This window comes from Tachypleus tridentatus, chromosome 6, assembly GCF_004210375.1.
Source record: "Tachypleus tridentatus isolate NWPU-2018 chromosome 6, ASM421037v1, whole genome shotgun sequence".
NCBI classification, from domain to species: Eukaryota; Metazoa; Arthropoda; class Merostomata; order Xiphosura; family Limulidae; genus Tachypleus; species Tachypleus tridentatus.
This window is the reverse complement of record NC_134830.1, coordinates 165,006,323-165,031,818: the sequence shown is the minus strand read 5'-3', so window position 1 is coordinate 165,031,818 and position 25,496 is coordinate 165,006,323. Positions and strand designations below refer to the sequence as shown.

Sequence of the window (25,496 nt, the reverse complement as noted above, 5' to 3'; positions counted from 1 at the left end):
CCCCACGGCTGAAAGGGCGAGCATGTTTGGTGCGATGGGGATTCGAACCCGCGACCCTCAGATTACGAGTCGAACGCCTTAACCCACCTGGCCATGCCCCGGCCTCAGAGGACGACTCTAACGACGTCGTAACGCTCAGAGTGTATTTTTTTTCTTCGACCCTTGGTCGGTTTTTAAATAAACGTTTAACTTTGTATCATACAATATTAATCGTTGAAGACGTTAACATATTTTACACACACAAACAAATGAAATAAATTCCACTTCGCGTTAAAAACTAAACTCGTGCAGTTTTCGTTTGCAAAACATGTGTGCGCTTTATACAATGTACCATTAACCATCTTACAAGATATATCATTTAAAACGACAAAGCACGAGATTTGGAGATACATTTTACAATGAAATCCAATGTGAGAAAAATACATACGCATATACAGGTTTGTTTATAGCCTGAAAAAAGCCAGTTTGCTCGAAGTGTTTGCATAGTCTTTAAGAGGACTTACGTATAATAACATAACTAAAATTAAACAATTATTTTCCACTGCCAGTTCTAGGTATTAGTGTTAAGTTATAATGGGTAATATCTATGGTCACATCACCCAGACACATCGGGAATATTCCATTTATCAGACAAAATCCAGACGGTGATGATAAAGTAGTAAGCAGCTGTTGCAAATCAGCTAAAAGTTAACAGTTGAGTGTTTACGCCTACAGTGTCTCAACTCCTACTGCATTTCGCTGTCTGCAGTTACCTTTAACACTCAAGCATAAACTTAAAATAGAAATAGTACCATTACAGGTGAATATGCTATATTCGAATCTCGTAACAAGAATGTTGATACAACATTACAGGTTAATATGTTACTACATTAATTTTCTTTTGTTTTAGTACCATTTTATCGAGTTATCTTTAAAGTTGATTATTTGTTTAGTTGTTGAAAACAATTTTTTAGTTGATTGCACTGGTCGAAGGAATTTTAACATGCACTTGTTTTGTACCACGTTTGGAAGATGTTTTTGAGCGTTTCTTTGGTTCAGCATCATTTCTGGGGGTTCTCTTGTTTCCGTGTTTTATCCCTATTTTGTGAGAATATTTTTGATGTTTGTTTGCATTAACTCTTCCTTTAACCATTTTCTTTGTTTTTACACCATCATTATGAGAGTTGTTTGTCTTAATACCACCCGTGGGGGCATTATAATTTCTTAACACGTCATTTAAAAAATTCATTAAAGTGACCTCTGGTGACATTCCTTTTGGAAATATTTTTGTGCATGATACGATATTATGAGACCAGTTTTGGAGGCCAGACATGGCCAGGTGGTTAAGGCGCTCAACTTATAATCTGAGGGTCGCAGGTTCGAATCCCCGTCACACATGCTCGCCCTTTCAGCTGTGGGGGGCGTTATAATGTAACGGTCAATCCCATTATTCGTTGGCAAAATAATAGTCGAAGAGTTGGCGATGGGTGGTGATGACTAGCTGCTTTCCTCCTTGTCTTACATTGATAAATTGGGGACGGCTAGCACAGATAACTCTCATGTAGCTTTGTAGGAAATTGAAAAACAAACAAACAAAAATTATCTGGTGTTAGAACATTTTTGTTAAACATAGCTTGTTATTTTATTCTAGCTGTTAGTTTATTAGTTGAGACTTTACATTTTTATGTTTAAATACATCACGTGTAACGGTACTTTCAAGTAATATTCTATTGTTTCCATGTATGTTTACAGATTAAAAGACCAAGGCACTAGATTTTGGTGTGTCTTACAAATGTCTCTGTTTGTGACATTGTCAACTCGATGTGGTTATTCTTGTAAGATATGTCTGAATGTCGTCTTCTCACGTTCGTATCTCTGATGTTTATATATTCGTCCTTCTTTTTTATATGCAAAAACGGCTCGTTTGGGCTGAGAAAACACTTTTACATAGAAGAGCGAACAACGTTTCGACCTTCTTCGGTCATCGTCATATAAATTTCTCAACAAGTGGGTTTCTCGTCATCACTGATTATTCGTCCTTCTGTTTAGTTATTTACTAAAGAAAAAATGATTACACTGTATACGTCATTTTTCTTTGACGTTTCTTACTGCTTCATACGTACGCATTCTAATAAGTTGAAAATGTTTCCAGATTCTGAATTTTATTTACACACCAGTTCGGTGACAACTGGACGATAGCTAATTCGGCTACAGTAAATTATGTCGAAAGACAGGTCATCGACTGGACAAGTTGTCGAAATAACACTAGTTGGAAAGTCAATCGTCGACGGCAGATTGTCGAAAACTGTGTCATGAGATGGATTTGTTGTTGTATTTACGTTTACTTCGGGGAAATCTATGCATGTTTACACGTACTTGAATCAGGTTTACAACGTATATGAGTAATTTGTTCACGAAGGTACAAACTCAGCCATAATGAAAATTCGGACGACAAATTTCTAGAGGGATAAATATTGTGAAATGATATAAAATAATCGAGAATGAAAGTAAGTTAAGTTTGTGAAGTATTGAACTTATTCTCTAAGAATGAACAGTTTGAGAAAAGAATATAAAAAATATTGAAGTTTAATGAGTAATAGACGTCTTACAGCAAAAACTAAAGATGACGTACAACGATTGGTTCGGCAATAAAGCAACAGTCTTGTCAAAAAGTTGAGCTAATTATTTTATTTCAACAGCCATAAGGACTCATCTAGCCCACTATCAGCAACACTACCTGTACATTGGAAATATTGGTATGTCAACGAGTCTGCCAGCAAATGGAAATGTTTTCGGGAAATGGGTTGTCACAAAGTTGTCTGTCGACTAGTAATACGAGGTATGTTCAAAAAATACGCGGACTGACGTCATAAAACAAAATGTACTTTATTTAGAAGTTACAGGTCTGGGACTCCTTCAAAGTACTCTCATCCCCAACGCACACACGTATCCCAACGGTGTTTCCACTTGTTGAAACAGTCCTGGTACGCTTCTTTTGTAATGTTCTCCAGCTCCTTCGTCGCGTTTGCCTTAATCTCGGGAATCGTCTCAAATCTTCTTCCTTTCAAAGGTCTTTTGAGTTTGGGGAACAAGAAAAAATCGCAAGGAGCAAGGTCAGGTGAGTAGGGGTGGGGAAGAACAGTGATCGAGTGTTTGGCCAAAACTCACGAGTTCTGACGGCCGAATTTCGCAGCAACGCGGTGCATCTTCAATTTTTCGGTCAAAATTTCGTAACAAGATCCAACTGATATCCCACACTCTTCAGCAAGCTCCCTGACAGTCAGACATCGATTTGCCCGCACCAGGGTGTTGATTTTGTCGACGTGTGGGTCGTCAGTTGACGTGGAAGGACGTCCAGGACGCTCATCATCTTCAATGGACTGTCGACCATCCTTAAAACGTTCATGCCACTTAAAACATGCCGTACGCTTCATAGCAACATCACCGTAAGCCGTGTTAAGCATAGCAAAAGTTTCAGTCGCAGATTTTCCAAGTTTAACACAAAATTTCACAGCAAGTCGTTGCTCCTTCAGGTCATTCATTCTGAAATCCGCCAAACGAAAAAAATCGCACTTCACTTAAAACCGCGTAGCTAATACACAAATGAAGATATCTGCAATCGGGAAATGGCGTCGTAATCAGCTGATCTGTGCAAACCTAGCGACACCAAGCGGATTCCCCTGGAACCAACTGGAGTCGCGCAATTCAAACAGTCCGCGTATTTTTTGAACAGCCCTCGTATTGTCAACGAACTGAGCGTCGCCGAGTTGACTATTGTCCATTGACCTTGAACCTTACACACCTAATACATGTAGTTTGTTCATGGAAAAAAAAGCTAGCCGAAAGTCACTTGAAGTCAACAGAGTAAACACTTTATGAAATCAAACTTTTTATTAACGTTAAAAATACAAGAAACATAAGGAGAAACTAACAAACTCCACATTTTTTATAGCACTTCAAATACTCTCGTACGGCACGCCAAAAGAATATTCTATTGCTAGTAAACGTGCTAAGTCTGGTATAACACATGGATACTAGCACTAGTCACAGTCTTATAAGGAATATACAACAAAACGGATAAACAATTACACGATATAGAATACGTAGGCACTTTAGAATAAACATGATCAAAGAAATGGAAGTTCATATAAATTACCTTTAAAAAATTCTTTTCTAAATCGCTATAATATAAGCAACAATTATGGAGAAGACACTGAACAGCCAATTTGATGGACAACAATATCTGAGTTTGAAAAGTTTTTGTAGAAGGTAAAACACAAAACACGCCTTAAAAAAAAAAGCGCCATATACATGAAATAGAACGCCCGAAAGGGGGCGGTTTCGGGTTCTTGCTAAGCAATAATAACGTCATATTTGTAAATAAAATAACATTTAATCTTTGAGCTCTCTGCTCAAACTTGTTTGATGAAATATGTATGACAAACATTTAGTTACAGACAACATACAGATATTAGAATATTAGACAAAATTTAAAATATTTACCGAATGGAACATTCGAAATTTAAAACAATTTGTTTTTCACACAGACCGTTGCTTGTGCAACGAGTTCAGTAACCATGAGGCATCAGAATAGTATTCAGAAAACTGTGCTTGAACGTGGATAAGTAATAAATTATCTGAGCAATAGGGAAACAAAAAATGAACGAACTTTGGTACATAATTACAACAGTAGTACATAATTTATCAAAGACAATATAATATTGCTACGAAAAAAAAATAAAAATAGGATAAATATATGTCTACAAAAATCCAATATGCGTCTGACAGTAAGGGAAAACAACCAAAAACACTTGCTATCATGGTGTTATATACTGAAAACATGTTGTTGTTTTCTTGGTATTTTAGAATTAATATATTAAATTGTAAATATTACATCATTCAGCACTACCTATTTTTCTGTTTGCTCGTGAATCGGTAAGGTTTTTGGTCATCACACCTAAAAGGAGAACTGTTTCGAACCGCTTGAGAGGTCAAAAGTTCGAGAAAAAAAAACAAACCAATACGATTATTGCATAATTAGAAAGAGGTAAAGTCATCACAATTTGATCATGAATTATTATTTGTATGTTTAAATAGCCCACAGATAGAGACAAATAATTAAAACTGAGAGAGAATATAATAATTATGACAACAGTGCAGGTCAAGATCATTCGATGAGAAGTGGTTTTAAATTTCGAAAATGTAACTTTAAATAATACCAGAAAATAGCAATACATCACACGACAATGCAAGTCATACACTAGTTTGACAAATTTAAGTCAAAAATATGTGTTATACATTTAGTTGTAAATATTAAAGTCGTATACTCATCGTAAATTGAAACAATACAAACGTTTTCCCTCTCTTGATGAAATACAGAAAATTCATTGAAGATACAATATCACATTTGTCTCAAAAAATAGGAATATTAATATGAATCACATGCAAAAACTGATTCACAATAAATTAATTTATATTTTTCCCCAAAGAGGTTTTGCCATATTTATTTGTCAAAAGTTTCCCATTCAACGATTGTATTTTCGCCACCGACGTCTCGTCTGCTCGGTTGATAATTCATGTTGACAACTCCGTTCCCGCCATCTAGTGGCAGCGATAAGTAATTTTTTGATTCCTTAGTTGAGCTTTCCAAAGTTGTTATCGCGTTGGAATTTTCTTGGTGCGCTCTTAACACTCTTTCCTTCTTATTTTCCGGTATTTGCATTTCCATCGCAGGTTGTGGAAGAAATTCCAAAGAGCTTTTCTTTATTCCATAGAGAAAGTACATGAGAAGACCTAAAACATGAAACACATATTTGGATTTAAGAAACTTTATTAAAATGACTAAACAAAGATGGAAAATTTAAAAATAAGTTAAACTACTATTCTCCAAGTTCCATTGTAACAATTAACATGGCTACCTCGGTTTTAGGTACAATGAAGTTCGAATTCGGAAAAGTTTTAAGTTTGAAAGGACCTAAAAGTTTCATTTGGTTTATTTGGAAAGACCCCAGGCCCGTCATTGCCAGGTGGTTAAGGCACTCGACTCGTAATCTGAGGATTGCGGGTTCCAATCCACGTCACACCCATCACGCTCATCCTTTCACCCGTGAGGGCGTTATATTTTTCGGGTCAATCCCACTAGTCTTATATGCAAAATTAGGGACGGCTGGTGCAAATAGTTCTCGTGTCACTTCCCTCGAAATAAAAAAACAACAACAACATCGAATGTCCCCTAGTAACACAGCAGTATGTCTGTAGACTCACACTGCTAAAAACCTAGTTTTGATACCAGTGGTGTTTCGAATTTCGCCAAAAGATACTCGAGAGTTGCCTGGTATTTAGCAGTGACAGACCAGAAGAAAGGTGGCTAGTCTATACTGCTCACAACCAGCTCTTGGGCTACTCTTTTAGCAACGAATAGTGGGATTGCCTGTCACTTATAATGTCTTCACGACTAAAAGGGCGAACCTGTTCTGTAATGGGGATTTGAACCAATGAACCGCAAATTGCGAATCGAATGTCCTAACTATCAGGCCGTGCAATGCCTGGAAGTAATAATAGAGTTGTCACTTGTTACTTGTTTTATGAAAGGCTTCTTATCCGGAAATACAATTCAGTATTTATTTATGGCAAGAATGGAGCTCGACTCGATCCTTATTTGGCTTGGGGTTCATCGATGTTTTATTTAAAAGATAGTTTCAAGTACTGTTTCGACTTAATAAAAATCCTGGCAGTTATCAAACACCATAAAAATGTGTTTTTATTTTATTTTAGAGCTGTTCAGATAACACTCTTACCTGATTAGTATTGCACCCATGATTATTACTTTACTTATTGTAACATGTCGAGAATAATTTAAAAAGAACGCGTTCGAGTACTCCGTGGTAGGTGTACCGTTGTAAATAAAACGTGCGCGGAACAGCTAGAAAATGATTTAGAAATTCACAAAAGTAAACAATCTGGCGAGGCGACAAAAAAATGAAGTAAACAAATGAAACAATAAAGATAATTCCTAGTACCTCGGTAGAAACCAAGATTTACAATATCACAAAAAAATGGTTACCAGTATAAGTTAAAAGCATTATTTAAAAAGATAATTATTTTCAGAAAATTGAAAATATGGCAAAGGTCTTTGGGTGGCAAATTACTTGACACTAGATGCAGTGTTCTGTTTTTCCTGGATCAGACGTGGCTGGGATTAACGTGTCGTAACTATTAATCCAGTTATTCATAGTTCGCATTTTGTCTCGGCAAAAACACGATATATACGTTGTGGCCATGGATGCAGTATTAAAGTAACAGTCAAATTTCACTATTTAAAGAATTATTAGTTTTGTTTGTTTTGGAATTTCGCACAAAGCTACTCGAGGGCTATCTGCGCTAGCCATCCCTAATTTAGCAGTGTAAGACTAGAGGAAAAGTAGCTAGTCATCACCACCCACCGCCAACTCTTGGGCTACTTTTTTACCAACGAATAGTGGGAATGACCGTCACATTATAACGCCCCCACGGCTGGGAGGGCGAGCATGTTTGGCGCGACGCGGATGCGAACCCGCGACCCTCAGATTACGAGTCGCACGCTTTAACGCGCTTGACCATGCCGGGCCAAAATTATGAGTAGGCACAGTTAACCAGTTACCTTGGTTCTAGTCTATTAGGCTAAAATTAAAGATTACGCACAAACAATCTGCTCGTGTAGATTTGCGCGAAAAATATAAATCGTTTCTGGGCAATATATCTTAAAGTATCGCAGAAAAACCAGTTTAGATGTGAAATCAGAACTCTGGTTGAAAATTATTCTTTTTTATTCTACATATAGAAAAACTAAAATTTTAATCTCCATAACAGCAGTTGACAAGTATTTCATAGGGTAATCGGAATTATTATGCATAGAGTAATCGCAATTTTTATACATTTTGCAGAGACAAGGCAAACTCTTCGCGGAAATGTCAGTAGGTTCAATCATTTTTTAAAACGAAATTGTTTCTTTTTTTTAGGATTTCGCGCAAAGCTGCACAAAGGGCTATCTGCACTAGCCGTCCCTAATTTAGGAGTGAAAGACTAGAGGAAAGGCAGCTAGTCATCATCACCCATCGTCAACTCTTAGGGAATTATTTTATGTAAAATAACGAATAGTTGGAATGACCGTAACATTATAATGCCATCTCGACTAAAAGGGCGAGCATATCTGGTGAGACGGAAATTCGAATTCGCGACACGCAGATTACCAATCAAGCACCCTAACCACCTGGTCATGTTGTACCTGTGCCTAACAAAAGAAAACGTTTCTACAATAATGAAGAACAACACGAGCTGTCAATACTCGAAGGCCTGGCATGACCCGGGGGGCTAAGGCGTTCGACTCGTAATCTGAGGGTCGCGTGTTCGAATCTCCGTCCCACCAAACATGTTCACCCTTTCAGCAGTGGGGGCGTTATAATGTGTACTTCAATCCCACTATTCGTTGGTAAAATAGTACCTCAAGAGTCGGCGGTGGGTGGTGATGATTAGCTGTTTTCCCTCTAGTCTTACACTGCTAAATTAGAAACGGCTAGCGCAGATAGCCCTCGTGTAGATTTGAGCAAAATTAGAAAAAAACAAACAAACAAAAACTACTACAGACATTCTTCGAAGACGTCTACAGAGAATTTGACTAAAGGTTAAACATATGATGGTAAACTGTGGCCCTGAACTAAGTATTTAAGATTAAATATTTAAGGAACATTTGTGTATTTTTGTTAAACACAAAGTCACACAGAACGTATCAAAATCAAATTTTTTAGTTTATACGCCCTCGAAATTACTGCTAGGACGTCGAAGGGGTTCCCAAAAAAATGATGGTGGATATTGACGAAAATAATATTTCCTTGATTATCGTCAACGAAACCACAGACTATTTTGTATTTCTGAAAGGGTAAGACAAAGGGGCGCAATTTCGGTTGCTGCAACTGAATCAAATGTCATTTTTTTGCCCCTTGTGGCTCCCGTTTTGAGAAGCTCGAACTGTGTTACGTTGCAAAGTCTTTGCAACTGGTTAAAAGAACATGTTGGCCAAGCGTTTTAAGGCGTGCGAATCGTAATCTGAGGGTCGTGGGTTCGCATCCCCGTTGCGCTAAACATGCTCGCCCTTTCAGCCGTGAGGGCATTATAATGTGACGGTCAATCCCACTATTCGTTGGTAAAAGAGTAGCCCAAGAGTTGGCGGTGGGTAGTGATGACTAGCTGCCTTCCCTCTAGTCTTACACTACTAAATTAGGGACGGCTAGCACAGATAGCCCTCGAGAAGCTTTGTGCGAAATTCAAAATAAACAAAAGAACGTATACATCATATTTACGACGTCAATGTAGTATGTGGACTAATTCGAAGTTATTTTTCAGTATAATTCCCAATTATCTTTCTAACATCAAGTAGGTATATAAAACTGGATGTGTCAGGGTGGTATGATACCTGAAATTGGTAGGACTAACGATACTGAAGGATATCTATACCGGATAGTACAGCCCATTCTGAAGCTCGGTCATTACCGGATAAACTAACACTATGCGAATTTCAAATTTCTTCAGTAGCTTAATGTATGGTGTATTATACAAACACATCTAGTCAGCATATAAATCCACAGCACTACTATGAGGTAATTCAGACAATGACATGTTGGAAACCCTTCTTGAATATAGAGAAAATGGTTTCGTATTATAAGTGTTATAGTATTGGGTGAATAATTATTAATAGTTCCAGAAAAACTGGAGCAGGTAGGAGCCTAACACATTAAGAAGAAGAAACACATTTTCCTCACCTTTCCCATTTAATGTAATACATATCATTATTAGCAAGTATGTTAAGTTGACCCCCTAAAACATTTCATTAAAACATTCCATTCCACTTTTTTAAATACTCATTTCAGACGGAAAAAACTAGTTAGGAACATCACGATAAACCAATTATTTCTGCACAACAGTAATTTAAACTATTTTTTTTAAATTGTAGAGACCATGTTTTAATTAAATTGCTTAAAATAATATAGCAAAGGAACCGCAGCACTATCCAGAGCCATCTGATCTAAGCCTAATGTCAATACCATTGATTTAACAGTTGAACATTACCTACAATTATTCTACAGATATTTGAGGATATTAGAGCCCTCTACTTTATTTACAAAAAATGATTTAGCAACAATAAATATTAATGTGTGCAACGCTTTCAGGGTAATTCTTACAGCTCCACCTGCTGTTGCATCTAACGAGAGGAATTATTAAAACCTGTCTGTGATCGTTCAAGTCTCAAGAGATTCTCACAAGACTGGTCACGTTTTCGTTGAATGGATGTTTTATTTGTTTGTTTGCAGTTGCGCACAAAGCTACATATAATGGTAGACTGTAGCCCTGGCGTAATTCAGCTGTTTAAGTTCGCGGATGTACAACTGTACCACTAGGGGGCTGCAATGGAAGTTGTAAGATAATTTGTAAATATACTAAAAAGTAAAACCTTATTAAAAATGTGAGTGTAAAAAATTAAATAAGACAATTTTCTGACGTTTGCAACTAACTGCTGCTAATTTTGAACTGATAGACTAGAAATAACACTCAACAGCTATCACCTACTCGATAAGAGACCAGATGAAACGGTCAGTAGCATCTATTTATTGTTATACTGGGTGGTCCAGAAATCCAAATTAATCTAAATGGTTTTGAAATGTATAAACATTTGTAAACAAACTGTTGTTTATGCTGTAGAGAAGGAGAAATAGATTTAAAAGTCTGGTTGGCTTGAACGAGATAAAAAAGCCTAAATTTGAGAACATTAATGTTTCAAACAAGTGGTCATAGAATTTTGGTTTCGATTGAAAGATTGTAGAAAACTTTGTAATTATTCTAAAAATGTAATGCATTTGCAGTTAATTTAAATTTATGTCTTCATATTTTATCTCAAAATAATATGTTCATTACTTTAAGTAAACACCATACTGATCAGAGCATATAGCCACTAACACTAAACACTACTATTTAGGATTAGAGTGTGCTGTATAATTAATGTATTGGAAACAGAACTCTTTGATTGGTGGTTTAAAAATAATTTTTCTTCACCGGAAATGGCTCTCTCAATACCAAACTGTTCACATTTCATTCTGTATAATAATTAGCAACAGTCTGGTCATAAATATTTGTGTTTCAAATAGATATTTAACGGAATAAGGTCTTATTGTTTCAGCTGGCACAGTAATATTTGGGAGAGAGAAAGTTGTGTGCAAGTGATACAGTATCAGTTTCAGGAGTCGTTTTGTTGCTGATTAAGAAATGTTATGCTTTACAGTAATGTAGTAGATACTGTTTAAACAATAGCTTACAAATATCAGAGCCCCCCCCCAGTGGCTCAGCGGTATGTCTGCGGACTTACGACGCTAAAATCCGGGTTTCGATACCCGTGGTGGGCAGAGCACAGATAGCCCACTGTGTAGCTTTGTGCTAAATTAAAAAAAACAACAACAAATATCTGGACCACAATCTGTGCACTGTTTGAATCTCCACTTTATTTTAACAGATGCTCATTGAACACCAATCCAACAAGTGGAGAAAAGTGACCATAAAAAACATACCACCCGTCTCAAGTTTTTAAAACTTTTAACAGAAATGAGAGATTTCAAAATCATTGGCCCATTGAATTAGTTGAAATCTATACTTTATCCAATGTTTGTGCACCGTTTATAAATACACTCACCTAGCACCATCCAAACTGTGAACCGAATCAGCGTGAGAACAGATAGTTTCATTATTAAATAAATGTTGACTATAACAGCAACTGCTGGAACAAGTGGCACTCCAGGTGCTTTAAACTTGAGATCGCACCTAAAATAAAAGAAAAATGACATTGTGTCGATAATTTTAAGAATGGACTTTAAAATATCCTTAAAGAATACTCATCGCTCAGAAACCTATAAACAAAAGTTTAAATTGTTAAAACTAATCTTGAAACTGTTATTTATATGTTGCGGTTTTCCAGTTATGGTACACTGTAGCCTAATTAGCAAACTATGATGCGCAAGCTTTGACAGCACTTTCCAAGTACTTTGTTTTCAAAGTCGCTACTTTCGTTTTTAAAAACTAAACGAAATATTTTTGCTTTCCAGTTAAAGGAAATATAATATTATTGTTACAGGGTACCTTGTCTGTGGTTGAAGGCTGATTACGACCAGACAAAGAACAATTCCCAAAAGGCACAGAAGAAGAAACGACAGTGCTGTTGCATCTCTGTTCTCCAAGGCCGGCATCGCACAAACAACTAGCAAATCAAAGGTGATTATCAGAAGATACAACAACCCAACTATCTTCATCACAAACTGCCCTGAAATCTCTGACGCAGGTTTATAGGCAGCCCATTTGTAAGGAAAAAGACGTGTCGTGATTTTATCAAAGAGTTTCTGGAAAGTATCGGGAATTCTGGATTTTGAGAGGGATTTCTGGTGAACTGTTCCATAAACAGAGCTTCCTGTACAACCATTTGGCACCAGGAGATCGAGATCTTCGGGTTTCTGAGAGACTTGGACTTTGTCCAAATAGCCGATGCCGTTTGAAGCTGATAGGGAATCCTCGCTGTCGGAAGAATCCACTCGATTAGTCCTTTTTGCGTGAATGGTTGTTCTTGAGCTGTCAATGGGCATTTCCACCTCCTTACAGGGTGTGGGACAAGCAGATCTGATGGATTCTGGGAGAAGCTCCACCAAAGTAGTGTTCTGTGGTTGGTATCGCAAAATAAGAACACACGTGGATACCAGAGTGTAGGCCATGAGGGTTCCTACAAACAGACAGTAAAAAATAATTGTAAGTTTATATACAGGGCGTTGCAAAACCTCCCACTCTTACTCTGATTTTTCTAAGTTATCTTTGGGTCTCAATGACCATGTCTTTTTTTTTTTTTTATTATGTTGCAATACTCGGTTAAGAGGTCATTAATCTTGCAAGAACTTGTCGAAGTAAAGCGCAGCCTGACCGAAAGGACATAGAAAAACCATGGAAATCTACGACTTTTACATCGTTCTGTGTAATCCATGTTTATATATAATCAATGTCAAAACTTTTGCAACAATATATCAATTAATGTAGTTTAATGTCTGATAAACCTAAATTAGGAAATACAGTACAATACTTACAGTATCCATAAAATGAAAAGTAAGTGACATAAGATTTGGTTTGTTTTAAATTTCGCGCAAAGATACAAGAGGGTTATCTGCGCTAGCTCTTCCTGATTTAGCAGTGTAAGACTAGAGGGAAGGCAGCTAGTCATCATCATCCACCGCCAACTCTTAGGCTGCTCTTTTATCAACGAATAGTGGGATTGACCGTAACATTATAACGCCCCCACAGCTGAAAGGTCAAGCATGTTTGGTGTGACGGGGATTCGAACCCGCGACCCTCGGATTACGAGTCGAGGTGCCTTAACCACCTGGCCATGCCGAGCCAGTGACATAAGAGTAGAGGGTAAAAACGAGAATAAAAGATAGAAAGGGTTAAATAAAAGTGGAAAGTTTTAATAACAAGGAAAAATTATTGATTTTCTTTTAGTTTCCCTTACCAATTGACATCATCTCTACCAGCACGTCCAAACTTATAATAAAAGCAACGACTGTAGTGGCGCCACCTAGGACACATGTTGCAGCAGCGGGTGTTCCCGTGTAAGGCCATACGCGAGAAAGTGACCTTGATATGATTATAAAAAAAAAAAAAAAATCTAATTATTTGCTCACATACATTGATTATTTTATCCAAGAAAATTTAGAAAGGAAAAAAAATGTAAGAAAACTACAATATAGATAATTATTTACAATGGTTTGCAGAATTCTCACGAAAGTCAAATTCTTTTGATTGAAAATATTGTCATACAAACATTATATATGAGCATATACTGTATACGCACACAAACATATACGCATTTACAAATACTCTAGTCTTCATGCAATAATAATACATGTATATATATGCGCACTTGTTACTCAGAATTATGCACACACAATATTATTTGGAAAGACACGCACGCAAACACGGGGCTTTCTTTGAAAACACCTCCAGATCGAAACTTGTTTCGAAACTATTCGTGTAACAAAGTCTTAAGAAAGGTCTGGTTCGTCAATAATTTATACGTGAATGCATTCGTTGCAGACGAAATTTAAAAGTTTGATAGTAATTGAAGACCAGTAAAGAATTAAGTCTATGAATAACTCAGAGAAGAACATTTTTATTTTATATTCGGTGAAAAAAACAAACAAACAACCAAACTCAAGTTCACAAAATTAATTCCACGGTGAACTCAGGGAGGAATATTTTTAGGCCAAATTATTCTTGATGACGAGAAACCCACTTGAAATAAAAATGTATCTCAGAACGGCTGGTATGGGTATTAACACTTTTATTGATAAGCAGAGAACAAGGTTCTCTTTGTTAACCTGCAGATGACTCAGGAAGGTCGAAACGTTTTTCTCTGCTTATCAATAAAAGTGTTAATACCCATACCAGCCGTCCTGAGATACAGGTCGAAACGTTGTTTTTTCCTTATCAGTAAAAGTGTCAATACCCATACCAGTCATTCTGAGATACAGGTCGAAACGTTGTTTTTTTCTTATCAGTAAAAGTCTTAATACCCATACCAGTCATTCTGAGATACATTTTTTGGCAGATTAGTTCAGGTTATTAACTTACTTGCAGTGAAAACAAACTCAAACACAAGTTCACTCACAAAAGGACATGCGTTGAGATACAGTGAAAACAATCTCAAACACATGTCCTTTTGTGAGTGAACTTGTATTAGTTGAGATACAGTGAACACAAACTCAAACCCACAAAATAAATCGTGTTCAGTTTATCATCCTGAGAGCTAAAGACTGCATGTATTAACGAACACATCCGTATAGGCTGGCTATATAAGAGACTAACCTGAAAATAAGCCCGTCTTTAGCCATGGCGTATACTATTCGAGGCATTGGAAACATAGATCCGAACATGCTAACGATCAACCCAGCCAGGGCGCCAATAGCTACAATGAATTTAGACTTTGGTGCTCCTCTCTGTTCGAATATTTCCACCAGAGCAGACTCGGGGTTCACCTGGTCGTAGGGAACAGCTAGTGTGATCTAGGAAATTGAAACAAAATATTGTTTGTTGTTGTTTTTTTTTGTAACAACCACAGACATTTAACACAAAGAGTGAAATGACGCGTAACACCTTCGAAAATGTCGTGAGAATCTTATATATTACTCGATCACTGCACAACCTACAGTAGTGGTGGATACACAGATGTTTTTAAACCAACAATATTAAAGCGGATACACCACATTCTCACACAGTTTTTTAACCACCAACAGTAATGGCGGCTATACCGTATTTTCACACAAATTTATAAAATCAACAACAATAATAACGGATATATCGTGCAATAATCACACATTGTTATTGAAACAACAACAATAATAGGGGTACTCCATATATTTACACAAAATCAGAGAACTAACAATAATAATAGTGGGTACGTTGTATTTGTGCAAAGAGTATTTAATCAACAACAATAATGGCGGATATACCGTATATTCACATAAAATTATTGAATCGACGTCAACAATGGCGGGTACACTGTGCATTCATTCAGATTTATTACATCAACAACAATAATGGCTCGTAGACCGTATTTTTACGTAGAGTTATTGAAACAACAAAGACAATGGGGCTACACCGTATATTCACACAAAGTCACAAAACCAACAACAATAATGGTGGGCACACCGTATCTTCACACACAGTCACAGAACCAACAACAGTAATCGTAGGTGTGCCGCAATTCCACACAAATTTACTAACTCAACAACACTAATAGGGAGTATGCCGCAATTCCACACAGATTCTATTAAACCGACGACAACAATGGCGAGTACAGTGTATTTTCACACAGAGTCACAAGATCAATAACAACAATGGCGGACATACCGTATTTTCTCAAAGACTTACTGCACTGTTCTGAATAATTGTGGAAATACTGAATTATTCTACACAACAGTTGTGGTTACAGAACTTTCGAGGTGTGTAAAATAGCTATGACATGGAGTAAAAAACATTAAATGTAAAATAACCATTTTACATGTTCGTAAAGTAAATTTATTAATTTACTGTTGTTTTCGTGCTAAATAATCAGTTAAATACAACTGCTTTTTTTTTTTTTTTCGTTTCACCCTGGTGGCTAAAACTAATGTAAATATATGTTTAAATCCCAAAACAGATGATAACAGTAAAGACATTAAGAAAACAATTTCTTTTTTCCCCCTGTGGATGATCATACGTTTGAAAATCAAACCTCGTGGTCAATTTCCAGCTTGCTAAACCTAACCATATAAGCAAGCTAATGCGACTTCGGTGACTTCCTCTTCGAGCAATTTCCAACTGATATTTGCGGTGTGGGAAACAAACAGCTAGACATCTTATCAGTTAATGGGTTTATAAAGTCTCCCACACGTCTAACGTTGGTTAATTCATTTCGACTCTCATCTAGTCTGTAGGTGACGCTCACTCCTATGCTTAGTCTATCTTTTACGTGCACATCGTTGTAAGGCCATTGGCGGCAAAACTGGGGGCACATGTCTCAATTTCTGTCCTGTAACGAAGTGCCCCACTGAATGAGCAACAGAGAATTGTGTATAACTGTCGATAAAAATCGCTAATTCCAGCACTGAATTCTGTGGTCACGATTAACATGTTAAGTGAGGTGCCCCCAGTTGCTGATACGACCCTCCCTTAGTTTAAATACATGTAATAATAAATTTAAGATAGACGTTTGTGAAAGTGCAAACATCAGAGAGATCCGGTCTAGAACCATTTATACAAACAAACGTGGGTTTACCTCCTCACGATTTGTTGTAGACTATTCAGAAATTAACCTGTGTATTTTAGGTTTGTTTCCTGAAATTTAGTTTCCCTTGAAGCTCGTATACTCTTCAGTTGTCCCCCTGAATGTTCAGCGCTAAAAGTGAGAGCTCATAACACTGACATTCCACGTTTGATACTCGTGGGAGGAACACTGTGCAAACTTGAGCTCAGTGACATGTTCTAATTTTCAGAAGCCCAGTTTGTTATATTCCCCTTTATATTCTCGTTGATTACGTTGTCTTTCAAATATATTGTCATAAGATTTTTCTCTCTCGTCTTCAATGCACAACGTAACATTTTATACATCATAAAAAAACATTTTTTTTTATAAACTTAACTGTAGCTAAACGTGTAGTTTGCTTATGTTGAAATTCATGTAAAACTATGATTCGTGAGTTATCAGCGCTGGCAGTCCCTAAAGTTGAAGTGATAGAGTACAGAGAAGGCAGCTTGTGAACACCACCCACCGTCAGTCAGCTCGCGGACTGCTCATTTACCACCAAATAATGGGTGAGCTACTATTTATAACTTACACTTTAACTTACAACGTTCCTATGGCTGAAATCAAAGGAGACATATCTGATCCTGCAACCTACAGAGTGCGTTATTAGAAAAATGGCTAGGAAAATTGTAATGTATTCAACGCTACTATGTTTTATCTGTCTTACCAAAATATCTCAAAAATAAATTCTTCAAGTCCTCATTACTTAAAAAATTCTCGTTAATTTTAAGCAGTTTATCTAAACACTGCCTCTAATAAATTAACGAAACTTTCTTAAATAGTGTTAATTTGATACACTAATAACATAACAAAACTTCTTTAAACAGTATTAATTTGATACTCTAATAACATAACAAAACTTCTTTAAACAGTGTTAATTTGATACACTAATAACATAACGAAACTTTCTTAAATAGTATTAATTTTATACTCTAATAACATAAGAAAACTTCTTTAAACAGTGTTAATTTGATACACTAATAACATAACGAAACTTTCTTAAATAGTATTAATTTGATACTCTAATAACATAACAAAACTTCTTTAAACAGTGTTAATTTGATACACTAATAACATAACGAAACTTCTTTAAACAGTATTAATTTATACATTAATAACATAACGAAACTTCTTTAAACAGTGTTAATTTGATACACTAATAACATAACGAAACTTTCTTAAATAGTATTAATTTGATACTCTAATAACATAACAAAACTTCTTTAAACAGTGTTAATTTGATACACTAATAACATAACGAAACTTCTTTAAACAGTGTTAATTTGATACACTAATAACATAACGAAACTTTCTTAAATAGTATTAATTTTATACTCTAATAACATAACAAAACTTCTTTAAACAGTGTTAATTTGATACACTACTAACATAACGAAACTTCTTTAAACAGTATTAATTTATACATTAATAACATAACAAAACTTCTTTAAACAGTGTTAATTTGATACACTAATAACATAACGAAACTTTCTTAAATAGTATTAATTTGATACTCTAATAACATAACAAAACTTCTTTAAACAGTATTAATTTGATACACTAATAACATAACGAAACTTTCTTAAATAGTATTAATTTGATACTCTAATAACATAACAAAACTTCTTTAAACAGTGTTAATTTGATACACTAATAACATAACGAAACTTCTTTAAACAGTGTTAATTTGATACACTAATAACATAACGAAACTTTCTTAAATAGTATTAATTTGATACTCTAATAACATAACAAAACTTCTTTAAACAGTGTTAATTTGATACACTAATAACATAACGAAACTTCTTTAAACAGTATTAATTTATACATTAATAACATAACAAAACTTCTTTAAACAGTGTTAATTTGATACACTAATAACATAACGAAACTTTCTTAAATAGTATTAATTTGATACTCTAATAACATAACAAAACTTCTTTAAACAGTGTTAATTTGATACACTAATAACATAACGAAACTTTCTTAAATAGTATTAATTTGATACTCTAATAACATAACAAAACTTCTTTAAACAGTGTTAATTTGATACACTAATAACATAACGAAACTTCTTTAAACAGTGTTAATTTGATACACTAATAACATAACGAAACTTTCTTAAATAGTATTAATTTGATACTCTAATAACATAACAAAACTTCTTTAAACAGTGTTAATTTGATACACTAATAACATAACGAAACTTCTTTAAACAGTATTAATTTATACATTAATAACATAACAAAACTTCTTTAAACAGTGTTAATTTGATACACTAATAACATAACGAAACTTTCTTAAATAGTATTAATTTGATACTCTAATAACATAACAAAACTTCTTTAAACAGTGTTAATTTGATACACTAATAACATAACGAAACTTTCTTAAATAGTATTAATTTGATACTCTAATAACATAACAAAACTTCTTTAAACAGTGTTAATTTGATACACTAATAACATAACGAAACTTATTTAAACAGTATTAATTTATACATTAATAACATAACGAAACTTCCTTAAACAGTGTTAATTTGATACACTGATAACGTAACGAAACTTCCTTAAACAGTATTAATTTAATACTCTAATGAAGCGTTAGTTTTATATTACAATGAGCTAGTGAAGCTTCCTTACACAGAGTTAGGTTTACTTTAAAAAAAAAATGTATTTTTTTTATAAACCTTAATAGATGACAAGGTGAAACATGACATGGTGAAACATGACATACATGATGAAACATGACATGGTGAAACATGGCAAGATGAAACATGTCATGGTGAAACATGACATACATGATGAAACATGACATGGTGAAACATGACAAGGTGAAACATGACATGGTGAAACATTTATTGAATTACTTGGTTAATTTTCCCTTTTTTGTATTAGTGAAAAAGTTTCTTTTTTTTATGGGAATTTATCCGAAACGTCAAGCTATATCAGCTTCGCCATCATACAAAGGCAGTAGAATGGCCACAGCAACGCCCTTTTAATATACCTTGGATACACAACGAGTCGTCAAGTAGGTTACCGAAGTACATTCTTTACATATTAAAATGTCACGTGTACTTACAATCATGCTAGACGTAACGTAGGCGGTCAGTACTATGACCAAACTGGTGATGATGGCTAAAGGAATGGACCGTTTTGGGTTTTTGGCCTCCTCTCCTGTAGTTGCAATGATGTCAAACCCGATGAAGGCGTAGAAACACGTAGCAGCACCAGACAACACCTGGAGTGATTAACTGATCAGCAATGTAAATATTTACGTAGTTTTGTACACACAATAATTCTTAAAAGTATTTTAATTATGGTTAATCCATACGAGTGAAAGGTGTCGCTTAATCAAATGAAATCAATTTTATTATTATTTATCTCGTAAAACCAAAGAATCTCAGGACTTGACTGCTAAAATTATTATTTTATTTGAATAATAAATATAATCTTTCCCATATTTCGTACAGTATATAACAGCACAATATGTATAATACTATTAAATATATATTTGTCGTTGTTATTTAGTACTTATCAAGCAATAACGTCTTTCTATACAAAGAAACTTAGTGGAATGGAAAGTTATAGAAGATGGTTGTTGGTGTAGAATTAATTAAGTTCAAAGCTACACAATGGGCTGTCTGTGCTCTGCCCACCACGGGTATCTAAACCCGATTCCTAAGAGGAGTGAGTTCGCAGACATACCACTGGGGCACTTCAAAAAAGATGAACTAAATACTTCTAAAAAGTTTACGAACTAAATTAATCATCCAGTGTTACACGTTCAACATCTATCGTTTTACGTATTTTTGGCAAATTAATACGTTTTTTATAACACCAATGTTTTTGCGTATTAATGAACTGAAAAAAAAATTAAAAATTAAAATATCGGGTACAATAAAGACAAGCACAAAACTCACCCCTGTCCAACCATACGGTAAAATTCCCCCATGTTCGGTCCAGTTATTTGGGTCGATGTAAAAAACTCCCGCGCCCATTATGAAAACCCATACTGAGAGGCTCAAGGCGTTCAAGATATTATTGAGTAGAAGAGATTTTTTAACCCCTGCCACTAGAAGCGCTGTCATCAGAAGGGTTATGATGGCCGCCATCACGTCCGGAGTGTGATCTAGGGCAGAAATGTAAGCGCAGACCAATGTCACTTCAAAGTGACTCAGAGGGAAGGGTTTTTTTTTTTCTTTTCAAAGTTTACTTATCCATTCTAAATACAAGAACTCCCGTTCATTTATACCTAAATGATAAAAAAATAGATCTAAGTTTGACACTAAATACAAAGTTGTTAAAAAACATTGTTTCTATGTCTTCTTGATACGATGTTCGTACATATGTGATGATAATTCGGTTACCTTACATTTTGAGGAACTTACTTCCGGCAGTAATCACGTGGCTGGTAATTTTTTTTACTTGTAAAAAACTCGGTAGCAAATAGCTAGTAACTGTTTAATTTTACGCATTGGAACGCCATTGCTAATTGCAACTAAGTTATTCTACTTTCTTTCTTAAGAGAAATAATTCCTGGTAGTAATTGTGTGGTTCACTTCACCTTCGTTTCTAGTAGCAGTCACGTGACTGAACTGATATATTTCTTTAAAAGTATTGTTGGTAGGAGGCACGTGACTGTAATGGTGTGCGCCTAAGAATGTTATGTGATTGTACTAGTTTACGTCTAAGAACGACATTATACAAGTGATTGTACTGGCTTGCTCCTAAATAATTCTACTTGCACTACAACATTGATAATAAATATGTAGGTGTAGCTAAGAGATAAGATAAAGAGTTTTGTTTTAATTTCGCGCAAAGCTACTCGAGCGCTATCTGCGCTAGCCGTCCTTAATTTAGCAGTGTAAGACTGGTGGGAAGGCAACTAGTCATCACCACCCACCGCCAACTCTTGGGCTACTCTTTTACCAACGAATAGTGGGATTGATCGTCACATTGTAACGCCCCACGGCTAAAAGGGCGAGCATGTTTGGCGCGACGGGGATGCGAACCCGCGATCCTCAGATTACGAGTGGCACGCCTTAACACGCTTGGCCATGCCGGACCCAAGAAAGAATAGCACCAGAAGATACGAAGTGTGCTCAACTCTGAGTTTTTCCATTCTTTAGTTTGAACATTTTCTTGATAAATTTCAGGGAAAAATAGTTTCTAAGTTTTTATCAATAATTATTGAAAGTTTCGTTGTTTAGCATGTATTGTAAACTTAAAGTTGATCTTTGTCAGAGTTATACGCATTACATATTAACTACTATACATTCACTGATCTTTTTTTGGTCCCATAGTTTCAAATTAATCAACTTAAAGTATACATAAAATAACATAGTTTTACTAAAACTAAGTACATTTTGCATGCCGTAAGGAATAAGTTTTGTGATTAGTTATTACCCAATATTGTTCCCAATGTTTTTCGAATGACGTCACTAACAGCGCCACCACACAAGGCGTTTATGCATGCACTAATTGCGCATGCTCCAGCAGCTGTTCCAATGAGATATTCTAATATCATGTTCCAACCAATGATGAAGGCGATGAATTCTCCAACGGTGACGTAGCTATACATATAGGCTGAGCCCGTAGTATGAGGGACTCTAACACCGAACTCAGCATAACATACGCCTAAGAAGAGATAAGTCATGTAAAACAAAACACACAACAAAAAACGCATACCAAAATCTATTGTAATCTTAATCGTTAATGTTCTTTTGTTAATAAATCATTCACTTTTACTCGTGAATATGTTTGTGCTTCAACTCAACCAACCGTCCAAGATTTTTTACAGTAGTAATATTACTCCAGTAATAATCCAAGTTCTACAGGAATAAAATTAACAGATCATAAAGTGTAATGAGGATTACGCCTGTGGCAGTTTCTATTTCCACTGAATATCCTGACGCACTCAATAATAGACTGACGCACTCAATAATATCAGAACCTTTAGTGGATTGAAACATTTTAATAAATTCATGCCCAACTTTGATAATATTCGTTCTTAACAATTTTTATTTGGGAAAATATACTTTACTATACTCTAGCAAAATGTTGTTTCCATCAGATTAAAGCTTTTTCATGGTACATAACTTAAATTTATCTACCACTTCTGAATGTTTAAATGAATCTTTTACACATTTAAAATTCCATCATTGAGTAAGATAGCTGATATGTGGAAACTTATGTCAAATGTTTTCAACAGTTTCAAATTAAACACAGCGTCACATTTCCACGCAAGGACAAACAAAACATTCAGTGGTAGTGGAGAGCAGGGATTTAATTTCATTTTCAAATAACGAAAGTGTTTTGTATGAATCATGTTAAAACTAATTATCATAGAACCACTTTTATTACCTCCGCTACTGAGGGTTATGTTTTCAACTCTTTGTATGTGTTTATTCACGTGTTTCTCAACAAGGTTTCTAGCAAACGGCCGAATGTTTGTTCTGTTATCAATTATTTTTGACGGCTATCTGGGCTAGGCGTCCCTAATTTAGCAAAGGGAATGCAGACTAGAGGGAAGGCAGCTAGTCATCAATATTCACCGTTCACCGCCAACTGTTGGCCTAATCTTTTACCAATGAATAGTTCGATTGACCGTCACAATACAATGCTCCCACGGCTGAAAGGGCGATCATGTTTGGTATGATGGGGATTCGAACTCGCGACCCTCGGATTACGAGTCGAGCGCCTTAACCACGTGGCCTTGCCGAGCCATGGTTGAATGAATCTGCACGAGAACTGACATATAGTTGGACTATGACCCAACTTAGAAGTGAATATATTTTGGAGAGTCAAAGTCACAGCAAGGTCACGAAAAGAAAAACAATCCTATATGTTAACATGGGGACCGATTTTTCCTCTATAACTCCATCAAAAATGGTTGGATTTTGATAAAACTCAGTAGACCTATGTAGAATATTATTTTTCACTGTCCTGCAAAGAATGGTCCGTGTCCATTGACAAAGACGGTCACGTTGACACATTTTCCTATTATTTTCTGAGAGCTGAACGTAATCAACGATGCGTGACCTTGACATGCCCTCTAACGAGTACCCTTCTAGTGGTCTAGACATGCCCTCTACCGAGTGCCCCTCTAGTGGCTTAGACGTGCCCTCTACTGAGTGCCCCTAGAATTTATTGAAGCTTTTATTTTTACGTGTCCTTAGTGAAAAAATAGAAACGCTAAGTATCGAACTGATATGTTAATTTTGGCGGAATGTCTTTATTTGGTTCTATTGAATAATATTGTGAACAAATATAATTAACCAACATCTGGGTTACATATAAACAGTTTTTCTTGTGCACTGTTAACTTTAAGTTCTAATATGCATGTCTTGCTAATCTTGAGAAGAACTGAACCTTTTCTCAGAAAAACGTTCTTCAAATACCTTTAACACACATAGTTTAAATATTACTAAAATTCTTACTGCGTGTTGTTATTGCTAAAGTTCTGTAAGGTATCTTTGAAAGAATTTCACGTATATTCGAAAACAACAGCTACAATAACTCAGTTTAATTTAAGAGATAAAGTAAGAAGCGAAATGTTTAAATAAACATAACAAACAAAGAGAGTACGAGTTGACTTGTTACTAAAACAAAACCCAAACCTGAGAAAAGCGATGCCACAGCTGCGATTAGAAATGATAGGACGACCCCCTGGTCCAGCAACATTTCTGGCCACCATTCCAGAAACTAGATACATTCCTGTTCCTACGCAGCTTCCCACTCCAAGGGAAGTAAGATCTAACGTGGTTAAACATTTCTGAAAGAAGATTATATATTTATACCTACTTGACCATTTCTTTGTGAGTTTACTCATATCTTTCGCTTGAAGACATTCATAAAATATTTAACAGTAAAGTTATGACTCTTTTCAAGGGAGTCATTGACTTTAAAGAGAAAATCAATAGAACGTTTAACAGGTTTCAGAACCTCAACTTTAAAATTCTCGCTGCTAATTTGAGGAAAGTACAAGACGAATTTTTACTTTGAATACGATGCGAGGCGAGGAAAACAAATTGTTTTTTTTTAATTTTAAATTTATCGTTTATTTCCGTAATAAGAAGACCGAAAGACAGAATATTACTTAATATGTAGCGTCTGGTACCGAATTTGAATTATTAAGATAAATAATATTTAGTGTAGTGTTGTGATATTTTTCAGGTGTACCAATTTCCTTCCATTAAAAGCAATTGTTTTGGATCCGTAGAATAAAAGAAACTAGATAATTCTGGAACCTCATAAGAACAAATATATAACCTATTTCGGTTGAAAATATAGCATTATATTAGGAAAGTAATAATGTTATACTTCGCCAGGACGTGTACACTATCTTTGTATTTGATAGTCGTTACTATTGAAACATGAAAAAAATTGTACGCTCAAGGTATCACTTTGACTTACCAGTGGAAAATGTTACTGAATTCTTTCACTCAGTCGTTCTACAATGAACTGAGAACACTGTGTTAAAAGGATTTTGAATACGTAGATTAATAAGTCGTGTAACAGCCACAACAGATATGAAGTCACAATAAAATAAAAAGTGTCAGAACAGAATTTTTGGTATTCGCAGGTAAGATGATGCTCGCGAAAATTTGAATTTTTTA

The 25,496-nt window shown here is 35.4% G+C and overlaps 1 pseudogene across 1 annotated transcript in view; it reads right to left on the bottom strand.

The window, feature by feature from the left end:
• Positions 1-3,851: 3,851 nt before the first annotated feature.
• LOC143254353 (solute carrier family 7 member 14-like) overlaps positions 3,852-25,496 on the bottom strand; it is a 56,865-nt pseudogene continuing 35,220 nt past the window's right edge. Inside the window, exons 3-11 of the transcript XR_013030154.1 lie at positions 24,498-24,652; positions 22,285-22,515; positions 20,799-21,007; positions 19,958-20,116; positions 14,899-15,095; positions 13,544-13,668; positions 12,136-12,766; positions 11,693-11,820; positions 3,852-5,772 (exon numbers count right to left, since the gene is read on the bottom strand). The product of XR_013030154.1 is annotated as a solute carrier family 7 member 14-like (transcript). The remainder of the gene's footprint in view (positions 5,773-11,692; positions 11,821-12,135; positions 12,767-13,543; positions 13,669-14,898; positions 15,096-19,957; positions 20,117-20,798; positions 21,008-22,284; positions 22,516-24,497; positions 24,653-25,496) is intronic.